Source organism: Quercus lobata, chromosome 5 (assembly GCF_001633185.2).
Source record: "Quercus lobata isolate SW786 chromosome 5, ValleyOak3.0 Primary Assembly, whole genome shotgun sequence".
NCBI classification, from domain to species: domain Eukaryota; kingdom Viridiplantae; phylum Streptophyta; class Magnoliopsida; order Fagales; family Fagaceae; genus Quercus; species Quercus lobata.
Window position 1 is genome coordinate 85,914,544 of NC_044908.1, and position 22,418 is coordinate 85,936,961.

General features: G+C 34.9%; 1 pseudogene; it reads left to right on the forward strand.

The window, feature by feature from the left end:
* Positions 1-12,916: 12,916 nt before the first annotated feature.
* The window catches only part of LOC115989782, a 30,551-nt pseudogene continuing 21,049 nt past the window's right edge, over positions 12,917-22,418 (forward strand).

Here is a 22,418-nt window from a genome sequence, read left to right on the forward strand (position 1 = left end):
AAAAATTAAAAAAAAAATGTTGGTTTGGATCAAACTAAATAATTAATATTTTAATTTTACTTGCTTAGCTAGATATAGACAACAAATTAATGTTAATATTTAAGCCGAGGGACAGAGAGTAGCAAGTGGGTATAGGTTTTCTATATAAAGGAGGACATTTTCAATATGTTGATCGAAGACCACAATGATAGGCCAAGAATGTATTGACCCCTTGTGATAAATTAATTGATTAATTAGCCAAGTTTATTAATTAATCAAATTAACATGCAAGATGTGTGGTAGCACAAACAAATCACCAAATAGCTAAATGCAGCAGAAAATAAATTGACATGGTGATTTGTTTTCGAATGGGGAAAACCTACACGGCAAAAATCCCACCGGTTGATTTTAAAGTCACCACTCCTGAGAATCCACTATTATCAAAACAAGTGGTTACAAGTAAAGGAATCACAATATCTTATACCAACCTACAGTTAAACCCTTACCCAATATCCAATTGAACTTGTTCTATAGTGACAATCTCTCATTTTCAATGCATGACTCCCAGTACATGACTAACTAATAGATGCACGGATCCGAGTACGCGACTTAATCACCAACTTGAGAAAGATGTTGGTTGCAAAATTTTTCAGTTCATCACATGATGAAGATCAAGAAACTCCTTTTCACAAAACCCTACAGAGTACAAAACACAGCAGTTTCTTCAAGAGAAATATGAACTAGGATAAATTCTGTCTCAGGTTACAATTTGCATGAACAAAACTTTACTTTATACTTGAGCAACTTGTGTAACCTTTTACGGCCCTTAAAATAATCTTTATATATGTTTAGGGTTGAGATAAAAGAAGACCTAAATACATACTCACGGATTGGATGAAAAACAGCTTTGAAAAACTGAATTTCATAAATTTTGATAGATAAGGTATCTATCGAGCTTGCTGTCGGGCTTCGGGCTTCACAATTTTTTAAACCTTGATAGATTCTAGCTATCGAGTTTTAAAATTCTGCACTTTCTCATTTGATTCTTGGATAGACTTTCATGGCTTTAACACTTGAACTTGAAAACTTGTTTCTTGAAGCATTTAACACATCCTAAATCTACCCAATTACAAGTAAAGTGCATTTTGTCAAAAAATTAGCCAATTATATAAAATGTTGAGATATGTTCCTAATATTGAATCACATATGTCCTAACACACAAAACTACGCAGGTCTTATTTAATAAGTTAGCATTAGAATTTAAATCTTAGTAACAACATATTTTAGTATTTTCTTTTTCCTTTTTCAAAAAACTATCTTTTTAATTTCAACTAACTAAACATGTTTTTGATTTTAAAAATACAAGAAAATTATTTTTTCTTTATATTCCCAAAAACAAGTTTTTGAAGATAGAAAATAAAAACTGGTACCAAACATAACCTTAGAGTTTTATATGAGGCAAGCCTATTCTTTAATGGTTTGATGTTAGTGATATTTAATTCTTAGTGCTTTGGTAGGAATATTTGAGAGATTTCAACGCTAGGGTTAGGCTGCCTTTTCTATGTTTCGAATATGAAATTTTATTAAATAATTAAAATTTTAAGTTTCATGCATAAATAGGGGATTTTTGTTTTCTGGACGTTAAACCATTAAATTAGATGCTTAAGAAAAAAAAAAAACCTAAGAATCCAAATTAAAATTCATAACTCTTGGGTTAGATTATGTTTGGGTTAAAGTGATCTAACGAATTGTATCTTTAGGCATTATATATTTATTACATTAAATTAGGGCTTTTCATTCTTGTAATTTTTAAATACAATTGGATCCATAATATGTTACCAGTACATCTAATTAGGTTTTTGTAACTTTAATTGACTAAAATTAATATAGATTTGAGAGTAATCAAAGAATTGAAAACATTATGAATTTATGATTAGGAATTAGAACAATTTGTGGCTTCTAATGATCTAAGTACTTTGATCTCGAATTTAAGGTTTACATATTGTAAGGTTAAATTTGCTTGTATTTCAGCATTTAGTAACCCTGTATTTAGGTGGGATTGTTGTGAGAGTAGTGAGTGAGATAGAGTGTTGAAATGCTTAAGAGTGTGCAAGAAAATAAAGACTCGCGACTTGATCTCGCGGATGGCTCGCGGCTTCAAGCCGCTAGAAGCAGCACACGTGCCAAGCATGCCAGAAGTTGAAGTGCCATGCTAGCTGGAGCACTATAGAACAAAATAGGACAACTGGCCGTTCTGTTATCATGCGGCTGGATCTCGCGACTCAGTCAAGCCATGAGGCCAAGCCGTGAGCCACCCCTATTTTGAAAAACCTGACTCTTCACATTTCATTCTCACTCCAGTATAAATACCCCTTATACCCACATTAGAAAGAGAGCTTCCAGAGAGAATTTTGAGAGAGAAACCCTAGTGTTATACAAGATTGATTCATCCACAATTTTCACATAAGAGACTTTTCAAATTCCTTAACTCTCTTCCTCTCCATTGTTAAACCCTTTAGAGGTCTTTTTACCAAAACCTTTTCTCACCATATCCATTACTGTGAGAGGCCTGTTTGGTGTTCTGGGAAGCAGTTAGGAAGAAACCAATCTACATTGGTTGATGCTATGGTCAAGTAGCGGAATCCGAGAAGCTAGAAAAGAAATAGGTTCGGCGCAACTTCGTTGGAGCAAGAAGTTTGGAGGGCTCAGGTACATTGGGTAGGTTAGACTTGGAGGGTCTATTGCTGTTCATGTATCCCAACTACATTTTCTAGTGGATTACTTACCGCTTGGAGGGCGGCAGAGAGGTTTTACACCGAGGGCTTCAGTTTCCTCTTTGATAACATTTCGTGTGTTGTCCTTGTGTTTGCATCTTCCTTCCCTTTATCTTTGCCTTTTATTTTCTACTGTGGATGTGATTTATAATTGGTTTAGATTGATTTCCAATTCTATTTATAACTTATGTTCATTTTCTGCACACTAGTTGTTAGTCATAAAGCTTGAATTGGTTATTTTGTATTTGGGGGTCTAAACATTCAAATGTGTTTTATACATTATTTGAACTTTCAATTGGTATCAGAGTGGGTACATTTTTAGTGGTTTCATTACCATAGTGTGATCCTTGACTCCCTATTGAGATGGATAGTTCTCAATCCCTAAATGCACCTCCATACTTTGATGGTAGTAATTATGCTTTTTGGAAGGTTCGCATGGGAGCATTTCTATGTTCCATTGATGAATCTGTTTGGGATGTTGTTGATATAGGTTGGACCAGGTCTGAGGAAGTCAAATCCACATGGGATAAGGCAACACTCGCTACATCTAATGCTAACAATAAAGCACTTAATGCAATTTTTTGTGGTGTCTCCAGATGAATTTCATAGGATTTCTCACATTACTGTTGCCAAAGAAGCATGGGAGATATTAGAGAGCACCTAAGAAGGAACAAAGAAAGTGAAAGATACCAAGTTGCAAATGCTGACCACTCGGTTTGAAGAGCTAAAAATGAGTGAGGATGAGTCTTTGACTCTTTCTATAGCAAGCTGAATGAGGTGATTGTAAACAAGTTCAATTTGGGAGAGAAAACGGAGGATTCTAAAATTTTAAGGAAGATCCTTCGATCATTGCTGGAAAGTTTTCGTGCCAAAGTGACAGCGATTAAAGAGAGCAAGGACCTTGATGACATCAAAGTCCAAGAGCTGGTTGGTTCTCTTCAGACTCATGAAATGTCGCTGCCCAATCAACGGAAGATCAAATCTCTTGCTCTTAAGACCATTAATGAGAAGGTGGAAGTCTATGACTCATCGGAAGAAGATGTGGTTGACAAAGATGTTGCATGCCTTGTAAAAAATTTCCAAAAATTCTTGAAATTCAAGAATAATGGCAAATTTGGTGATAAAGAGAAATTCCAAAGTTCAGGAAGGGAGAAAAGGGAATTCAAAAAGAAAGATGGAAAAGAATCTCAATCTACACAAGATGTCACTTGTTTTGAATGCAACGGGCATGGACACTTTAAGAAAGAATGTCCGAATTATTTGAAATCAAAAGGCAATGTGTATGCCATGACATTGAGTGACTTGGATTCATCCAACTCAGATTCTAAGGAAAGCTATGACGGAGAAGGGAATTATTCAGCTTTCATGACTATTACCCATGTTGAGTCTTCAGACGAGTTGAATTTGCTTTTACGAGGACTTGGAGAGCATAGTGATGAAGAATCATTGGGAGTTGTTGAAAAATCAGATGCCGAAGAAGAAGAAAGCATAGCCAATCTTCAAGAGAATTATAACTCACTCTTGGAGAAGTTGGGTGAGTACACAAAGGTGGCCAAGGTAGCTGTGAGAAAAATGAAGAAGGTAGAGGAGGACTATAAAAGTCTCCTAATTCGCTATAAGGAGGCTAAATGTGAGATAGAAACACTAAATGGTGAGCTGTTAGAAGCCTACACAAAAGTGAGATTTCTTGAGCAAGAGGTTGTGCAAGCAAATGCTAAAATAGAGAGGGTCACCACCAAGAAGTTAGATGATGTTATTTCATCACAAAAGAGCTTTTTAGACAAATCCGGGTTGGGATATACCGGAGGGAGTAGCTCATCTGGTAATTTCACTAAAGAAGTGAAGTTTATAAAGGCCAAAGAGTCAGTTGAAGTTGGCCCTACTTCTGAGAAGTCTAAGATTGAGGAGAAGAGGAATGTGGAGAACCAACGGATGTTGAACAACTCTCGTAATCAATCTGTGGACAGGTCTGAATCTCGAGCCAAGTCTTGTCCACGATCACAAAGAGGTCCTAGATCGAACTATGTGTGTCATCATTGCGGACTTCAAGGGCATACTCGGCCAAATTGTCAAAAGCTGAGAGCAATGAATAATGCAACTACTCCAAGGTCACGAGGACCTGGAATGACAGGAGAAATTGGGCTGGTGAACCATCAAGAGATCAAAGTGGTGATACCGGAATGATGGACATGATGAAGATGATTGGTGCTTTCACCAACTGCTTGAAGAGCTTCACATGAAGGTTTGAAAGCCCTAACTCTCGTACCCAATCCTATAAGGAAATCACCCTAAACACAAGTGACGTGTGGGTGAAAAAGGGTACTCATGCATAAGCAATACTACATGTTCATGCATCAATACTTCCTATGCTTTGTGACTTTGTTTGTTTGTTTGCTTTTTATTTGTGTTGGTTGAAATGTGTTTGTTTATTTTTGCTTTCTATCATTTATTCCTTTTTGGTTGTTTTTGATCAGTCTTTTCCTTCTTATGTGTCAAAGATCCAAAAACCACATAAAAAGTAGAAAATCAAAAAAATTTGATTGACATTGTTGAGTTTTGTCTCAAAACTTGTTTTGCCTTGTACCTTTGTGCTAATAGTTTTGTGCATTTACAAGCGTAGCTTGTTCCTTTGCACTCTTATCATTGTGGAAGAAATCTTGTAATTTATATGATTGTTGTAAATAGATCTTCAAACTTGTCATGAATGATTAGTAAATGGTTATGTTAATCTTGAGACATGCATAGACTTGTGCCTATATATCTTTTCACTCTTTATTTTTGTTTTTTCTAAAAAGAGCTCACCAAATGAAAAGAGATATTGAGTTGCAAAAGTCTGTCGCACATACTAGTATTCGACTAGGAAAAAGGGAAAGCGACCAAAAATTAAAGTGAATTATTATTCAAAAAGCCAAAGGCTATCTCATCAAGGCGAAATATCAAATATCACTCTCACAATGAGAGGTGATTGTCTCAAAAGGATCAAAATGATCAAATATTTTGATTGAAAGTGGAGTCAAATGTAAAGCTCCAAAGTATGTAATCAAGTCTTGTGGGAGGTCATATATGCATACTTCTGTAATTGAGATGGGTCACATGATCTAGTGCTAATTGTGTATGCCTTGGTTGAATTGATCATTAAAGCTTCACATTAGACTGAGGACTATCTCATTGTTGATACCCACACACAACACACAAGTTTGTGTTCAAAGAATGTCATATTCATTTGTGTGATTGTACTTTATAAAATGTGTTTTCACATGCTCAATCTTTGTTGATTCAAACACAAAAAAGATTTTTGAATGTTTTTGGTGTTTTTGGAAAATACTTTGTTCTTTAAAACTGAAAATTTCAAAAAACAATGTTGCCCTGTTTTGGCAACTCAGTCGCGGGTCATTCAAGTCATATGCCACAGTCGCGAGCTCGCGAGTCAATTTTGGCGACTTGTTCGCGAGTGGAAGGTCTAGTCACGAGGGGTACATAGAGATTTTCGCGGCTCAGCTTGTGACTCCCTTGTGAGTGAGACTTCCAGTTGTAAAAAACACTTATAAATTTTTTCAAAACTTTTGGCTTGAAGTGTTTTGGCAGGTGTATCTGGCGACTTACCTCAACTGTGAAAAACGCATTTTTTGCACAGTGAGGGCAATTTTTAAAATCTTTTTTAGTTTTCCCTCGAACTTTTTGTGACTGTTCATTTTCTCTCTCAACTGTCTCCTTCCCAAACGCTTCGTGTAACCCATTTCGAACTCCATTGTTGCTTCTTTTCAACTCAAAATCTTCAAGAAAAAGGTATGGGTTTTCTTTCTCACACTCTGTATTTCTTGTTTTTGTGCTTTTCCCTCTTGTTTATTTGCATTTTTTTCTAATTTGAGTTGGGTTTATGTTTCGGCTGTTGTTCTTTGTCCGTGCTTAGCTAGTAAAGGCTCTTGGTTTTTCTGAACTTGTTTAGATTGCTGGATTTGGTCTTCATCATGTGACTTTCTCTTAGCTTAGGGTTTGTTATCTGTCTTATACCCATATTGTCTGATCTCATTTTGATGTGTTGTTTGAAAATGTTCGTGTTTTGTTTGTTGGGTTTTATTGATTTGATTATGTGTTGTTTATCTAGTATGTGCATTTGTCTTGTGTTCTCAGGGTCATTTCATACTCATCAAACTATATGTCTCATTGACATATGTTTGTCCTTTGGGTGATGTCAGTCTCTATAGCATTAGTACTCTTCTGCAAAATGCTAGTTGTTCTTGAGTATCTACCTTTGGGTACATTCATCTATGTTGTTGGTTTATGTTATGAGGCTTTTCCTTTATTATTGTCTTTATTACTAACAGAGTACTGATTTGTTCTACACATGTATTGTACTTTGTTATTGTGGCCTTTTCTAATTGTTCACAGATGGCTCCTTCATCCCCAAAGAAGAAAACTCCTACCAAGAAAGCAGATAAGAGAATGAAAATGGACCCTAATCTGTTTAGGTCTATTTCCTATTTTGAGAGATACAAGGATTTCTTCTTAAAGGCAGGAATTATATAAGAAAGGTTTGTGGATTTGGAGGATTTGAAAGACACTTTTATCCCTAGTTGTTTTGAAGGGAGATGATGGGAAAGGCTTCTGTGTGATTTCCCAGTTGTGTGTGAACCCCTAATTAGGGAGTTTTATTCCAATGTTGTAATAAGGGAAGAGGAACTAAGCTGTTGGGTTAGAGGTAAAGAATTCACCTTAGATGCACATGACATTGATGATGTGCTAGGTCTTGAGGGGTTAGAAAATCAAGAGTTTATCAACTACAAGGATAGGATTCTGTCTATTGAAACTGTACAATAGAGGATAGGTGGATAGAGAGAAGGGAAATGCCTAAATACCACAGTTTTTCCAGTGGACATGAGGTGTCTCACTATTATCATGATATTTAACCTATATCCCATAAGGAAGTTGACTACAATTAACAATGCGAGAGCAATTTTTCTGATGGAGCTCAAGGAAAAGACATTCATTGATATTAGTTCCCACATATTTGATACTATTGTGGATGAGACTAGAACCACTTCTAGGCCTAAACTGATCTTCCTTAGTCTACCCATGCGGATTTTTAGAAAGAAGGGTGTTGCAATCCCTCGAGACGTTAGTCCCATGTCCACACCTTCAGCAATTAACAAGCTCACCTTCAAGAGGATAAGTGTTCATCTTCCAGGTGAAGAAGATGAAGGTGATGAAGGAGAGGGTGTCCCAATGAAGACTGAGGTAGTGGCAGTAGGTCAGGCATCAACTTCAACCCCCAAGAGAAGTGGCAAGAGAACTAGAGCATCAACTTCTTCAGATAAACCTCTAGATGCATTTCAGGTCATTCTAGGAAGACTTGATGGAATCAGAAAGGTCTAGACTGAGCACTTTGAGAGGATAGCAGCCATGCAGGACCAACTTGATATTCTATCAGCAAAATTTGATAGCTTTACAACACATCATGGACAGTGACCCTGTGGCCATTCCAGTCAAAAAGGGGGAGAAGTTATTGAGAAGCAGCTTTTGAGGGGAAGTATTGTTTTGAGGGGGAGCAATAAATAATAGTGTCTATCTTGTTAATTATGTTTATGTTTTGGATTGGTATTGTTTCTATGGTTTTGAAACTTTGTTAGTTATGGTTTATGTTTGGTTAAAACTCATAACACATGGATGTTTTTGAAACTTGGTTCACTTTATATATATTGTTGATGTTTTTCAGTTTATAATGTTTGTACCCATGTTGCTTTTGTAAGCTTTTAGGGTTTATGTTCTTTATCTGTAGGCTTTATGGTCTGTACCATACTTCTTACAGCCTTTTATACTTTGTTAAATCAGTACTTTTAACTAAATGTCATGCATTTTCTTGTTAAGTACTGTCACTCTTGTGCCCTTGTAGGATTGTTCCTAGATGCATATACTTAGTGTATTGTGCATTGGTTGAGTGTTGGGCATGCAAGTGACTTGGATTGAGCTTGTTAGCTTGTTTGTTCAAGTGTTCATTCCAAGTGTGAATGAGCATTGTGGTCACTACCTTGTAGTGATTACTTGGTTGATCAAGCCATGGTTTGTCTCTTAACTCCATCTTTGCTTGATCATATATTGCCTGTTTCATATGCATTTCATGCTTTTCTACAAACAATGATCATGGTGTATTGTTGTGTTTCAAGAGTTTCATGTTCATATGATTCAAGAGCTTCATAGCTGCTAAAGTTAGGTGTGAGTGAGTTTTGCTCAATTGTTCCCAACTCACATGTTATGTTTAGAGTCTGTTTTAGGATTTTGTCACGGAATAGCCAAAGGGGGAGATTGTAAGGTTGAATTTAATCAACCATCTTGTTGGCTTTATTCTGTGCCAAATTTGCTTATATTTCAACATTTAGTAACCCTGTATTTAGGTGGGATTGTTGTAAGGGTAGTGAGTGAGATAGAGTGTTGAAATGCTCAAGAGTGTGCAAGAAAACAGAGACTCGCGACTTGATCTCGTGGGTGACTCGCGGCTTCAAGCCGCCAGAAGCAGCACACGTGCCAAGCATGCCAGAAGTTGAAGCGTCATGCTAGCTGGAGCACTACAGGACAAAATAGGACAACTAGTCATTCTGTTATCACGCGACTGGATCTCGCGACTCAGTCAAGCCGCGAGCCACCCCTGTTTTGAAAAACCTGGTTCTTCACATTCCATTCTCACCCCAGTATAAATACTTCTTATACCCACACAAGAAGGAGAGCTTTTAGAGAGAATTTTGAAAGAGAAACCCTAGTGTTATATAAGATTGATTCATCCACAATCTTCACATAAGAGACTCTTTAAACTCCTCAACTCTCTTTCTCTCTATTGTTAAACCCTTGAGAGTTCTTTACCAAAACCTTTTCTCATCATATCCATTACTGTGAGAGGGCTATTTGGTGTTCTAGGAAGCAGTTAGGAAGGAACCAATCTACATCGGTTGATGCTATGGTCAAGTAGCGAAATTCGGGAAGTTAGAAAAGAAATAAGCTCGGCGCAACCTCGTTGGAGTAAGAAGCTTGGAGGGCTTAGGTACACTGGGTAGGTTAGACTTGGAGGGTCTATTGCTGTTCATGTATCCCAATTACATTTTCTAGTGGATTACTTACCGCTTGGAGGGCAGCGGAGAGGTTTTACACGGAGGGCTTCGGTTTCCTCTTTGATAACACATCGTGTGTTGTCCTTGTATTTGCATCTTCCTTCCCTTTATCTTTGCCTTTTATTTTCTGCTGTGGATGTGATTTATAATTGGCTTAGATTGATTTCCAATTCTGGTTATAGCTTATGTTCATTTTCCGCACACTAGTTGTTTGTCATAAATCTTGAATTGGTTATTTTGTATTTGGGGGTCTAAACGTTCAAGGGTATTCTATACACTATTTAAACTTTCACATATGAAATTAAGTATTCAGTTGCAGGTTCATAGTTTTAATTTGATGATGTGATCGAATGATTACGATTACTTTTAGGTGTAATCAATAGGGGGTTTTCTCTTAAATTGGGTTTTATTTTAAATTTAATATTTATGATTGATTTTTCAAAATGAACAGTATCTATATGGAATTAAAGGTCCTAATGGACTTGAGGAATATTTAGTTATGGTTAACAAAATTTATGTTAGGATTAATTTAATAATCTTGGAGTTGGATTCAAAATAATAATAATAATAATCTTGGAGTTGGACATATTTTCGTGTGAAGTGATAACGTATCTACGAGATTTAAAAAAAATAAAATATTCTTTTTAGATGCTACCATGTTTCTTTGGCTTATGTGCTGAGGATCTTGGTGACAAAACTTTTGATGAGTGTTTTGCACTTAATTAGTTGATTTTCCATTATTTTTTTAGGAAAAGTTAATGAATGCTCTAAGTGTAATGATTTATGAAATATTTTTAGAAACTCTTTATGGGGAAAAATAAAAATGTTTTCATGGTTTTTTATATTTCTCATAAAAGTGATGTCTAATTTTTTTTTTTAATTTTTTATTAAAAAGTGCTCTAAAAGAATCCGTTAATAAGATGGTAAAAAAAAACCATATCAATATAGATTGGAGAGAGGAGAGCAAGGAGGCTAGCTAGAAGGGTACGTACCTGCATTCGCCATAGAAGATCACTGCTGGCCTGACTTGACGTCTATTCTTGTGGAAATTTTGGCGAGCCACTTCAACCTCAGCTCGCTCTTCTGAGGTACCAGCTTCGGGGTCAAACACCCATGTTTGTCTTCCAGCAAAGTTATTTGTGCTAAAGAGGTAAGGGTCATTTCTACCCTCTCCTATCTTCAGCCTCTACATTCTGTTTTAGCTTCAATAGAACTGCACGGCTACCAGTGATTATGACCAATCTTTCAGCACTCCTAATTTTAACATCAAAGTTAGGGTTGTACAAAATAATTATAACCCTTTATGCCAAAGATATATTCGTTTAATATTAATGTATATACTCGGAAAAGAACTTCTAAACGACTATTTATATTATATACATATAGGGCTACCTCAAGATGTTGTGGTCTTGCACTTCTCAATGCTGTAGCACTCAAAACAGGCCTAGAGGACAAGACGAATAAAAGAGATTCATTAAATTAAATACGCGTTTTCATTGGCTTTTAAAAATTAGAAACTGAAAACGACCTTTTACATGTTTTTAATCATCAAACCAATGAATTAATTGTTGATAAGTGAGGCTTTAGATCATAAGGAGATTTGCAATTTTAATGATACAATAGATATAGTCATGGTAACTTGACTATGCAAAGTGTTTGATGTGTTAGCATGCACCATGTGATCAGGGATGAAGCCAAAACTTAGAGTTAGGGGGTTGGTTTCGTTGTTGGTTGTGTGTAGTGATTTTGGCTTCCGACATTGTTGCTATTTAGTCACTTAACTGCTAGTTGTTAAATTTTTTTTAAAGGATCAGATTGTTTGATTTAGGTAAACTTGGTTGACTAGGCTTAATTTTTTATTTATTTATTTATTTTTAGTTTTACTATTGGTAATTTTTGATGTTGTACTAATTTTTTTGGGCTTGTCTATTTCTTTTTTAGATTTTAGACTTATAAATTTTTAATGGTCTTTAAAATGAGGAAAGTGTTTGAACTATAAACTTTTTTACAAATTACTAATAATGTAAGTGATAGGCTCAAATGTGAACAAATAAGAATTTGTTGCCTTACTAGTTTGTAAAAATGTTATAGAAAAATTTGTGACTATAATAATACTCTTAAAAGAATTAATAATATTTTTAAGGGGACAAAAGTATAATTTTTTAAAATAAAATTGCTAAAATCAGTACCCATTTATATAATATTATTTAAAAAAAAAAAAAATTGGGGGGCCATTCCATCACCCCCCCCCCCCCCCCGCGGGCCTGTGCAGTCCAACCATGGCTCTGTCCATGCATGTGATACAGTTGTACATTATGTTAAAATAAGTGTTAACTCTACAATATTTTCACAACATTTTTTCAAAAAATCATATGTTGTAAGATGTTATTGATTCTAATTTGAATTTATAACCGGAGTTACTTTTTTGGTTCACCAATAACAACATGTAATAATATATCACTTATGATTTTTTCATAAAAATACTATGAAAAAAATTGTAGACATAATATTTCTCTTATGCTAACAAAAAAAATTCTGCCGTTTTAACCTTAAAAAAAATACACACACGCACACAAAAAACTATTTGTTTTTTAAGGGACAAAACACTACTAATATAGGTGGGGAAGGTCATTAATTATATGTCATTTTCTATTCTATTTTGTACAGGCACAGCTGACCCTGAAAAGGAAAGCGCTTCTGTATTCAAAACATAGTTCATAAAAAATAGACACACGTTGTAGTGAGATAAGTCATTATTGTTGTAGTTCTTGATGTCGTAGTCACCCACTGAGTGTTTGATTTTAGCATCCAAATTGATTATTGAGTTCCGTATGACACCAAACAATAAGCATCGATCAAGTCGTTTTCGAGGAACAGCACCTGTCCTTTTTGTACTGCTTCTTGTTTTGGTTTTGTGAATAAAATCTTCCAGTTCATCACAAAAAAATAATATATATATATATATATATATATTGTTACATGCATGGAAGAAGAAAATAGAGTGGTATTGTTATCATCACTGTGCTCACTAGTAGCTGTGTGCAGTTTGATTGAAGCTAAAAAAGAATGTGGAGTCTGAAGATAGGGAGGGCAGCAATGACCCTTACCTCTTTAGTACAAAAAACTTTACCGGGAGACAAGCATGGGTGTTTGACCCTGAGGCTGGCACACCAGAAGAGCGAGCGTTGAAGAGGCTCGTCAAAATTTCTATAAGAATCGACATCAAGTCAAGGTCAGTAGTGATCTTCTCTGGCGAATGCAGGTACCCTCCTACCTCTCCTCTCTACCTCCTCCATCTGCACCAATATTGTTTTCTCTACGGTAAAAGTAGTAGTGATTTTTCTGTCACTACTCGTAACTATTATGGGTAGCAATATTTGCCATGATGAAAAGTTTATTTATTTATTTTTTTGCAAGTACAATTTAGTATTTAGTATAAATAAAATTTCTTTGACAAGATTAATATATTGGTCAATTTTCGTATTGACATGCCTGACCCTTAATAAACCAAAAATGACCTGGTTCATTATTCATGTCAAGACAAGTTGACCCATTTTTACATGTTGTGCAACAAGGGAAACTCTAATATCAATTATTGTGATTTAGAGTTAGAGAAGAGTATTCACAAGAACAATAAAATAAAACATTCACAAAAGCCAACGATATTTAATTAAAGTAGTTCGGCTAATTCCATGCTTACTTCCACGTTCAACCCCAACTAAAATATCCACTCTCAACAGTATGAATTACAATGACATTAATCAACGCTCACAACTCACACAAACAACATTTACAAATCTCATCAAACTCAAAAACTCAAAGTCCCAATACACCCAATAACTCTCTCACACTAAAAAAAAAAAAAAAAAAAAAAACTCTCAACACACAACTAGGTAATCTTTCAAACTCAAAAATCTACCAAACTTCTTTTCAAAGAAACTCACTCATGTTTATCTAAGAGCTTTTCACCTCTCTCCATATGGGAGGAACATTGGGCAAAAGTCACCAAACTCTTTGCAATGATGTCTACTTATAAGGCTCCAAACGTATTCCTTAATGGACAAAAAATGCTCATTACTTCTGCAATAAGGAATACTTTTCCTTCTATGTCAAAGAGAATCATTATTTTTGGCACCAAGTAAATTTCTTGTCTTCTACTCCAAGAAAAGATCTTTCCTTTTACATCAAGGAAATCCAAACCAAAACTAATTACGAATTTGATGCAATATTCAACATAATATGAAGCTATTTAACCCATATAAATACATGCCATTTTAATACATTATTAATTTGAAGTGATTAAAATAATTAAAATGTTATATCGATAATTTCTTAATTGAAGCTGTAAAGTTCCTAATCTTTCTATTCAAGACAAAGGAAACTCTCATTTCATTATATCTTCTTAAATGGTGTATTTTAAAATTTGGGTGGAACTTCAATGGGTAGAAATAAGAACTTTCGATTGTATTAGTACTTTAACTATGTAATTATAAAATAGAATTTGTATGGATTTCTTTTTTTTTTTTTTTAATAATTGTTATGCATATACAAAATACAAAATATTTTAATAGTTTTGGTCATATTCATTAAATGGGTTGTATATATGTTAATCCAATGCAACATGTTACTTGACAAGTTGAATTGGTCATGTCATATTAACTTTCTTTTATAAATGGGTCGTGTTAGATTTGAGTGACTTTGAAATGATAATTTTATAGTTTTGGGTTAGGATTCACCTAACTATATAGCATTATACTCTATTCTCGACACAAACAAAGACAACCCGCCAATGAGAATTGCAACCCATTAAGATAGAAATTGTTGACAAATCCTCCTTTCTTTAATTTGTTTAAATGATTGCAGTTTTTGAGAGAAAAAAACTTCAAACAAACAATCCCACCGGTAAAGATTGAGGATGGAGAGGAAATCACATATGAAAAGGCCACAACTGCATTAAGGAGGGCTATCAGTTTTTTTGCTGCCTTGCAATCTAGTAGAGCTTTCTGTGATACAAAAATAAATCATTTACAAAATAACAGCTATTGCTAAGGGTATTTATGGAAGTATGTCTTCTAATTTGTAAATTATTTAGAAATATCTTCTAAACCACTATGCACCCTTAATATGATGATCACTCCACAAATACAAAATTCTTGTGAGGAGGGAATTAAAGAGAAGGCAAAGGCCGGAGTTCAAGTCTCCAAGAGGGAATTTCACACATATATACACTTAAATTATGTTATAATAAAATTTCTATATTGTATAAAATAAAATAAATATCTTCTAAGATAGAAGATACTATAATTGGATAATGATGACATGCTTGTCAGTGAAACTAATTTGAATGCTTAATTTCCACACACAAATTGCAGGTAATATGTTTCTACATTACTGGACATCTTAATGTTGTGTTCCCCATTGAGTATCAAAAAGAAATCCTTCGTTACTTGTATAATCATCAGGTACATATTCTTTGAAGTTTTACATGAACTAATCGCATATCCATGCTGTAAGGACACGATTTGCAATGACCCAAAAAGATACTGGGTTCGCACGTAAATAGACCCAAATAATATGATTTGTAGAGCGTGGGTGTTAAGAACTAGATTAACTTTTTTGGAATGGAAAGATTCACCCTTATGTATATAGAAGGCTCAGAGTTGGCGCAACGATCGTTTTTGTTTTAGCAATCGATACAGTTCTTCTGTTTTTCTTTTGTTCTCCTCTTTCAGTCTGTGCTTTCTTTTCTTTTCTCTTATGTCCCGATCCTCCCTTACATGTTCTTCTTTCAGTTTATATACCATCTTCTGTGTTCCATCCTCACCACACACGTGTAGGTTGGGTTCTGGGGATTTCTTTTTGTCCTATCTAGCACCTCCTGGAACTTCCTATGGGCTGCTGTAAGGTTTCCTTCTTACTGTTCAGGTATTATCTCCACATTAATGCGACCAGAGAGTTGGTTGAGAGGTAATCAATGCGAAGGCAGCTGTAGTTATAGATATTTGTTTGCCTCTTCTTTTTTACCCTTGGTCTGTTATCCCTTCTTCAGTGGTGACATAATTCCGAGGTCCGGTGGTAACAAGACCACGTCCTGATCGTCCTTGGATGCGTACTGCCGAGGAGTGTAGTGTCCTCGGACGAATATGGAACTCTGCTTTCGTGATATTGACTTCCACCCCCCCCTTCGGTAATTGCCTTATGACCTGACCTGGCCTCTTCAGACGAATATGCATCCTCGGATGGGTCACAGGCCCAACGATCCTGACCTTAATGGGCCTGTTGATCGACTGGCCCCCACACATGCAATGCGTGAGAAAATGTAATATAATGTAAAATTTGTAGGTTAAAATAATGCATGTATTATTTAATAGTATTTAATATTTTTACAAGTTTTATGTAATGGAACATATAATGTATTTTGTGTTCAACAAAAATAAATAAATATATATATATATATATATATATATATATGAAAAATGTAATTTAACAAAAGGATTTAAATTACAAAATTATAATATTTTTTATACAAAAGAAGAAGATGTTATTAAAATGACTTTTTAAAAAATATATCATAATCGGTTGACTAATTTAACAATATCAAGATTTTTTTTTTTTAAATGTACACATCAATTCTATGGAACACATGTAACACGTTACATTAATTTTAAATTATTATATAAGTTTAGAATTGTAGCATTTTTTTTTTCAAATATAAGTATAATGCATATATTATTGAAACTAGAATTTTAAGGCAATCTTTTAAATATTTATCATTTTTATTGATTTTTTAGGGCCCATATATCTAATTTCTAATGCCTATTTTGTTTGTAATTTTTAGGCCAAAACTAAAGAGTTTGACCAAAATAGAATAAAATTTCATACATTTTATCCCAAAAATCAAGAGAAAAAAAAAATTTGGGCCCAAAACTGAAAATGTCAACTACAAAAAGAATTAATTTAAGGTTCAATTAGTCCAAAATGGATTGAATAGACCAAAGTGCACTAAAATGGATCGAAGTAAACTGAAATAGACTGAATTGGACCGAGTTAGACTGAAATGGACCAAATGAACTCAAATGGAAAGAATGGATTGAAGTAAACCAAAATGGACCAAATAGACTAAAGTGAACCGAATTAACCGAAGTGGAAGGAATGGGCCGAAATTGACCAAAATGCTACATTAATGTGATTCAAAGGAACATAGTAATAATAAATGCTAATCTTTAGCTTTTAGATATTATATAGATTTGTTATTTTCTTTCCTTTTTTCTAGTTCAAACTTCATGTCTATCAATTATGCTATAAATTTATCATATTTTAGAACAAAGATGGTGGATGGGGACTTCACATAGAAGGCCATAGCATCATGTTCTGCACAGCTCTCAGCTACATTTGTATGCGTATTCTTGGGGAAGAACTTGATGGTGGTAAGGACAATGCTTGTGCAAGAGCACGAAAGTGGATCCTTGACCATGGTAGTGTGAGACACATACCTTCTTGGGGAAAGTCCTGGCTTTCAGTATGACAATTTCTTTACCAAGATTCACATCACATTAGAGTTATATACTAGAAATGATTGGCATTGTAAGTTAGAATCTAATCACATTGCAAGTACTGGGCGTGTTTGAATGGCATGGAAGCAACCCAATGCCTCCAGAATTTTGGCTCTTATGAAATAAATGAATGCAAGGTTGAAACAAGGTTAGCATGCCTCTGTCACTATAGAGGTTTTACTTTTCTCATACAATAAAACTAACTACATTGAATAAATATATAGTACTTATAGCTTGTCAACTGTTTGGTGCCTAAAATGCAGCCAAAATGTGGATATACTATCGGTTGGTGTACATGGCTTTTTCATACTTATATGGGAAAAGATTTGTAGGGCCAATCATACCTCTTATTCTTCAATTAAGGGAGGAACTCTACACTCAACCCTACAATGAAATTGATTGGAGAAAAATGCATCATCTATGTGCAAAGGTGAGTTTAGCTTAATTTTTTGCTCATGATTAATAAATCTAACAGAGGTAAATCCATGAATTCAATCTGTGCGAATAAAACCATGTCTGAATTGAAATTGACCACGAGTAGGAACGAAAGTAGGCGCTAGTGATCCAATGGTGCTGATTGCTTGTGGATTGGCATATAGGATTTTCAAATTTTCTTCATATGCATTGATTTTTCAAAACTATAACTACAGGAGGATCTCTACCATCCCCATCCTTGGATACAAGATATGCTATGGGATAGTCTATACATATTGGCTGAGTCTCTTCTTATTCGTTGGCCCTTCAATAAGTTAGTCAGAGAGAAAGCTCTTCAAGTAACAATGAAACACATTCATTATGAAGACGAGATCAGTCGATACATTACCATTGGAGTTATGGAAAAGGTAATGTGATTCCATATTCAAGAAAAGCAGTAGACATGGCTAATTTAGTCAATACAAAATTACTCCTAATGCCCATTGCACTTAACAGGTGATATGTATGCTTGCTTGTTGGGTTGAAGATTTGAATGGGGATTATTTCAAGAAACATCTCGCTAGGGTGAAAGAATTCATATGGATTGCTGAAAAACAAAAATTTGAGTTTATATTGAACTATTGATGATGATATTACTTAAAAAAAAAAAACTTTATAGAGCTAGTTATGTAACCAGTATACACTTATATATTTGGACTCGTGTTGAAGGACATTGCAAGAAATAAAGGAATTGCTGACTATGATTTACGCCATCTGTATGCAGAGTTTTGGTAGTCAATTGTGGGATACTAGCTTCACTATTCAAGCTCTTCTTGCCAGTGATCTCATTAATGAAATTGGACCGGTATTGGCAAGAGGGCATGACTTCGTAAAAAAATCTCAGGTTTGATTTTAGATTCTTAAAAATGTCATTATCCAATATTGATTCAGAGTTATCATATCCCCCTTAAACATTGTACAGGTCAGGGACAATCCTTCTGGAGACTTTAAAAGAATGTATCATCACATTTCAAAAGGTTCTTGGACTTTTTCTGATCAAGATCATGGATTACAAGTTTCTGATTGCACCGCACACAGTTTGAAGATAACTAGCTCCATTTAGTGCTTGATTGAAATCTATTGTTACTCTTTGTCCATAATCACTTTTTTTGTCATCAAATTTTTATTTGCTTCACAGTGCTGCTTGCTTTTCTCAACAATGCCATCAGAGGTTGTTGGTGAAAAAATGGAACTTGAGAGGTTGTTTGATTCTGTAAATATTCTACTTTCCTTACAGGTGAGGTCCGTGAGGATTAACTTTCCCTAGCATTGTATTTTTATGAATACTTATTTTGCATGTATAGGCACGAATAGGTAATTTAATTAGGTTGCGTTTAGTTATTCTTGACCCAAAAAGTGTCAACAACAAGAAATTACATATCCAAATCTTGAGGGATTTGTTTTTCTTAAAGCTTCTTATCCAAAAATGTCTTTAGCTTTCACTATTTGCTTCTGTTATAAAAAATAATTTACACTCATAGCATTGTGAAACTCACTCAGAAGGAACTTTGTATAACATTTGTCTTTCGTTTTATTTTGTTTTTATTATTATTATTATTATTTTTTGGGTGGCTTTTTTCCTTCCTTAGTATTTCACTATGTTCATGTCATGCAGAGTAAAAATAGTGGTTTGCCAGCCTGGGAGCCAGCAAGAGCCGAGGATTGGTTAGATTTCAGTACCTTAACGTATTAAAATCATGTTAAATATTCTTTTGGAAATACTTTTAAATTATCTATGTCAATAAATTGACACTTAATAGCTTTTCATCAGTAGAGTGGGCCTATTGGTGAAGAATGTGAGAGAGAGTCACTTAACGTGGTTTGGTAATATTCAAAAGAAAGTGATTAATGGACCAATGAGAAAAAGTAGATTGATTGAAGTCGAAAGAACAAAAAGGGTAGCATATTTGTAACAAACTTAACCCAACTTATTAGATTAACCAATGATGATAATTAATGGAATTTTGGTTAATGAAAAACCTATGGACAAATCCAAATGAAACAATAAAATAAAATAAAACACACACACACCAAGGGTATCACCTACCCCAATAAAGTTTTTACTATTTAGAATTAAATGGTACAACTTAATAGGTCTTCAAGAGAATCAAAATTCCTAATCGAATTCTCATCCAATTGAAATCAATCAACAGGCATATGTTTATCAATCAAGATGAAGTCGAGATTTCAGAGACTATTGAAATAGTCATCGTATTGTCATGGATTTTCCAACACTAAACTAACAAATAGAAGTAGTAAAACTCAACATGTCAATTAAAAAAATACTAGAAAGTATGAAGAATAGAATGGCAGAAGAGAATATATGTGGCAATCTTGACTAGTCTATTATGGATCCATAGCTAACCTAGAAATTTTGGCAATAAGCCTAGGTTTTTTGTAGTAATATAGATTTGTGGAAGTTTTACTCTCTCTGCTTTTCTTTTTTCTCTCTCAGTTACTTAATACCATAGAATTCTTGGAGGAAATTGTTGTTGAGCATGAGTATGTTGAGTAAACTGCGTCAACAGTCCAAGCTCTAGTTTTGTTTAAGAAGTTGCACGCAGGGCATAGGATGGAAGAGATTGATAGTTCCATTCGAATGGTATTAGCTACATTGAAAACACACAACTGCCTGATGGTTCATGGTATGTTCGTCTACTAATTCACTAGATATGTTCGAATTATTACAAATTAATTACATGATGAATCTTTGCCACAGGTATGGAAGTTGGAGAATTTGTTTTATCTATGGTACATGGTTTGCACTAGGTGGATTGGCTCATTGGCTGCAGTTGATAAGACTTGCCACAATTGTCCTACTGTGTGCAAAGCAGTTGACTTTCTACTCAGAACACAAAAAGAGAATGGTGGTTGGGGAGAGAGCTATCTTTCATGCCCAAACAAGGTAATGTTTCAAAATGGATTGTGTTGTAAGCCTTTTTATTTTTCATCTTTTAATAATTAATATCTTTCATTATATATGTTAAATTATAAATATGAAACCAAAAAAAAAAAAAATACATGTAGAATGAAAGATATCAAAAGCATGAAAGGAATTATCATGGTTCACACTTTAGCTTGACAACATAGGTTCACAGCTGAAAGCCTTTTCGTGATTACAACTTTACTACTCATAGTTGTTTACTACAAAAAAACCTAATAAGGTATATGTTATAACTTACACTAGGATAATTATATGTACTGTTAGTTTTTAGACCCCTTAAAACACAATTGGATTAACCTAGTTAATTAGCTAAGTTATTACTTAGTTCAAATTTCAGATCTAGGTTATCACAATCAAACAATCATATCATGCATAGCAGCGAAAATATAAATAACACAATGATATGATGTCCCAAGAAACCACACCGATAAAAACCTGGGAAGAATTTAATCTAGCTATCCTCAAGGTAAACCTGAATCCACTATGAAATAATCAAAGTTTTACAATAGGACTTAGACCACTAACATCCTATTGTTACCCACCAGTAGAAACTTACTGACACGACCACATGCAAGCTTCGAGACCACAGACTCCTTTCTTGGATTCCCTAGCAAGTACAAGCACACCCGCTTGTGTTTCTTTAAACTCCTTAGTGCAGCAACTGAATGATCAACAAGCTCTCAATCAAATCTTGAAAGTTCAAAAATGTGTATAAACACCTTTGAACGTTTAGACCCCAAAATTACAACTTAACCAATTCAAGCAATATGTCAAACAACTAGTGTGCGGAAACTTAACATATGCTATAATATGGAATTGGTAAAAACTATCTAAGCCAAAACAAAATATAATCCACAGCAGATAATAAAAAGGCAAAGATAGAGAGGAAGGAAGATGCAAACACAAAGACAACACGTGATGTGTCATCGAAGAAGAAACCAAAGCCGTCGGCGTAAAACCTCTCCACCGCCCTCCAAGCGGTAAACAATCCACTAGAAAATATAGTTGGGATACATGGACAGCAATAGACCCTCCAAGCCTAATCTACCCAGTGCACCTAAGCCCTCCAAGCTTCTTGCTCCAACGAGGTTGCGCCGAACCTTTTTCTTTTCTAGCTTCCCGGATTCCGCTACTAGACCGTAGCATCAACCAATGAAGATCGGTTCCTTCCTAACTGCTTCCCAGAAATCCAAACAGCTCTCTCACAGTAATGATAATGGTGAGAATTAGGTTTGGTATAATGCCTCTCAATGATTTGACAATGGAGAGGAAGAGAGTTGAGGAATTTGAAGAAACTTTAATGTATAGATTGTGGGTGAATCAATCTGGTTTTTCTTTAGGGTTTCTCTCTCAAAATTCTCTCTGGAAGCTCTCTTACAATCGTGGATAAAAGGGATATTTATACTGGAGTGGGAGAGGAATGTGAAACGTCAGGTTTTACAAAACAGGGGTGGCTCGCAGCTTGATCTCGCGGCTTGACTAAGTCGCGAGATCCAGTCGCGAGATAACTGTATGGCCAGTTGTCCTGTTTTGTCCTGTAGTACTCCAGCTAGCATGACTGTTCATCTTCCAGCATGCTTGGCACGTGTGCTGCGTC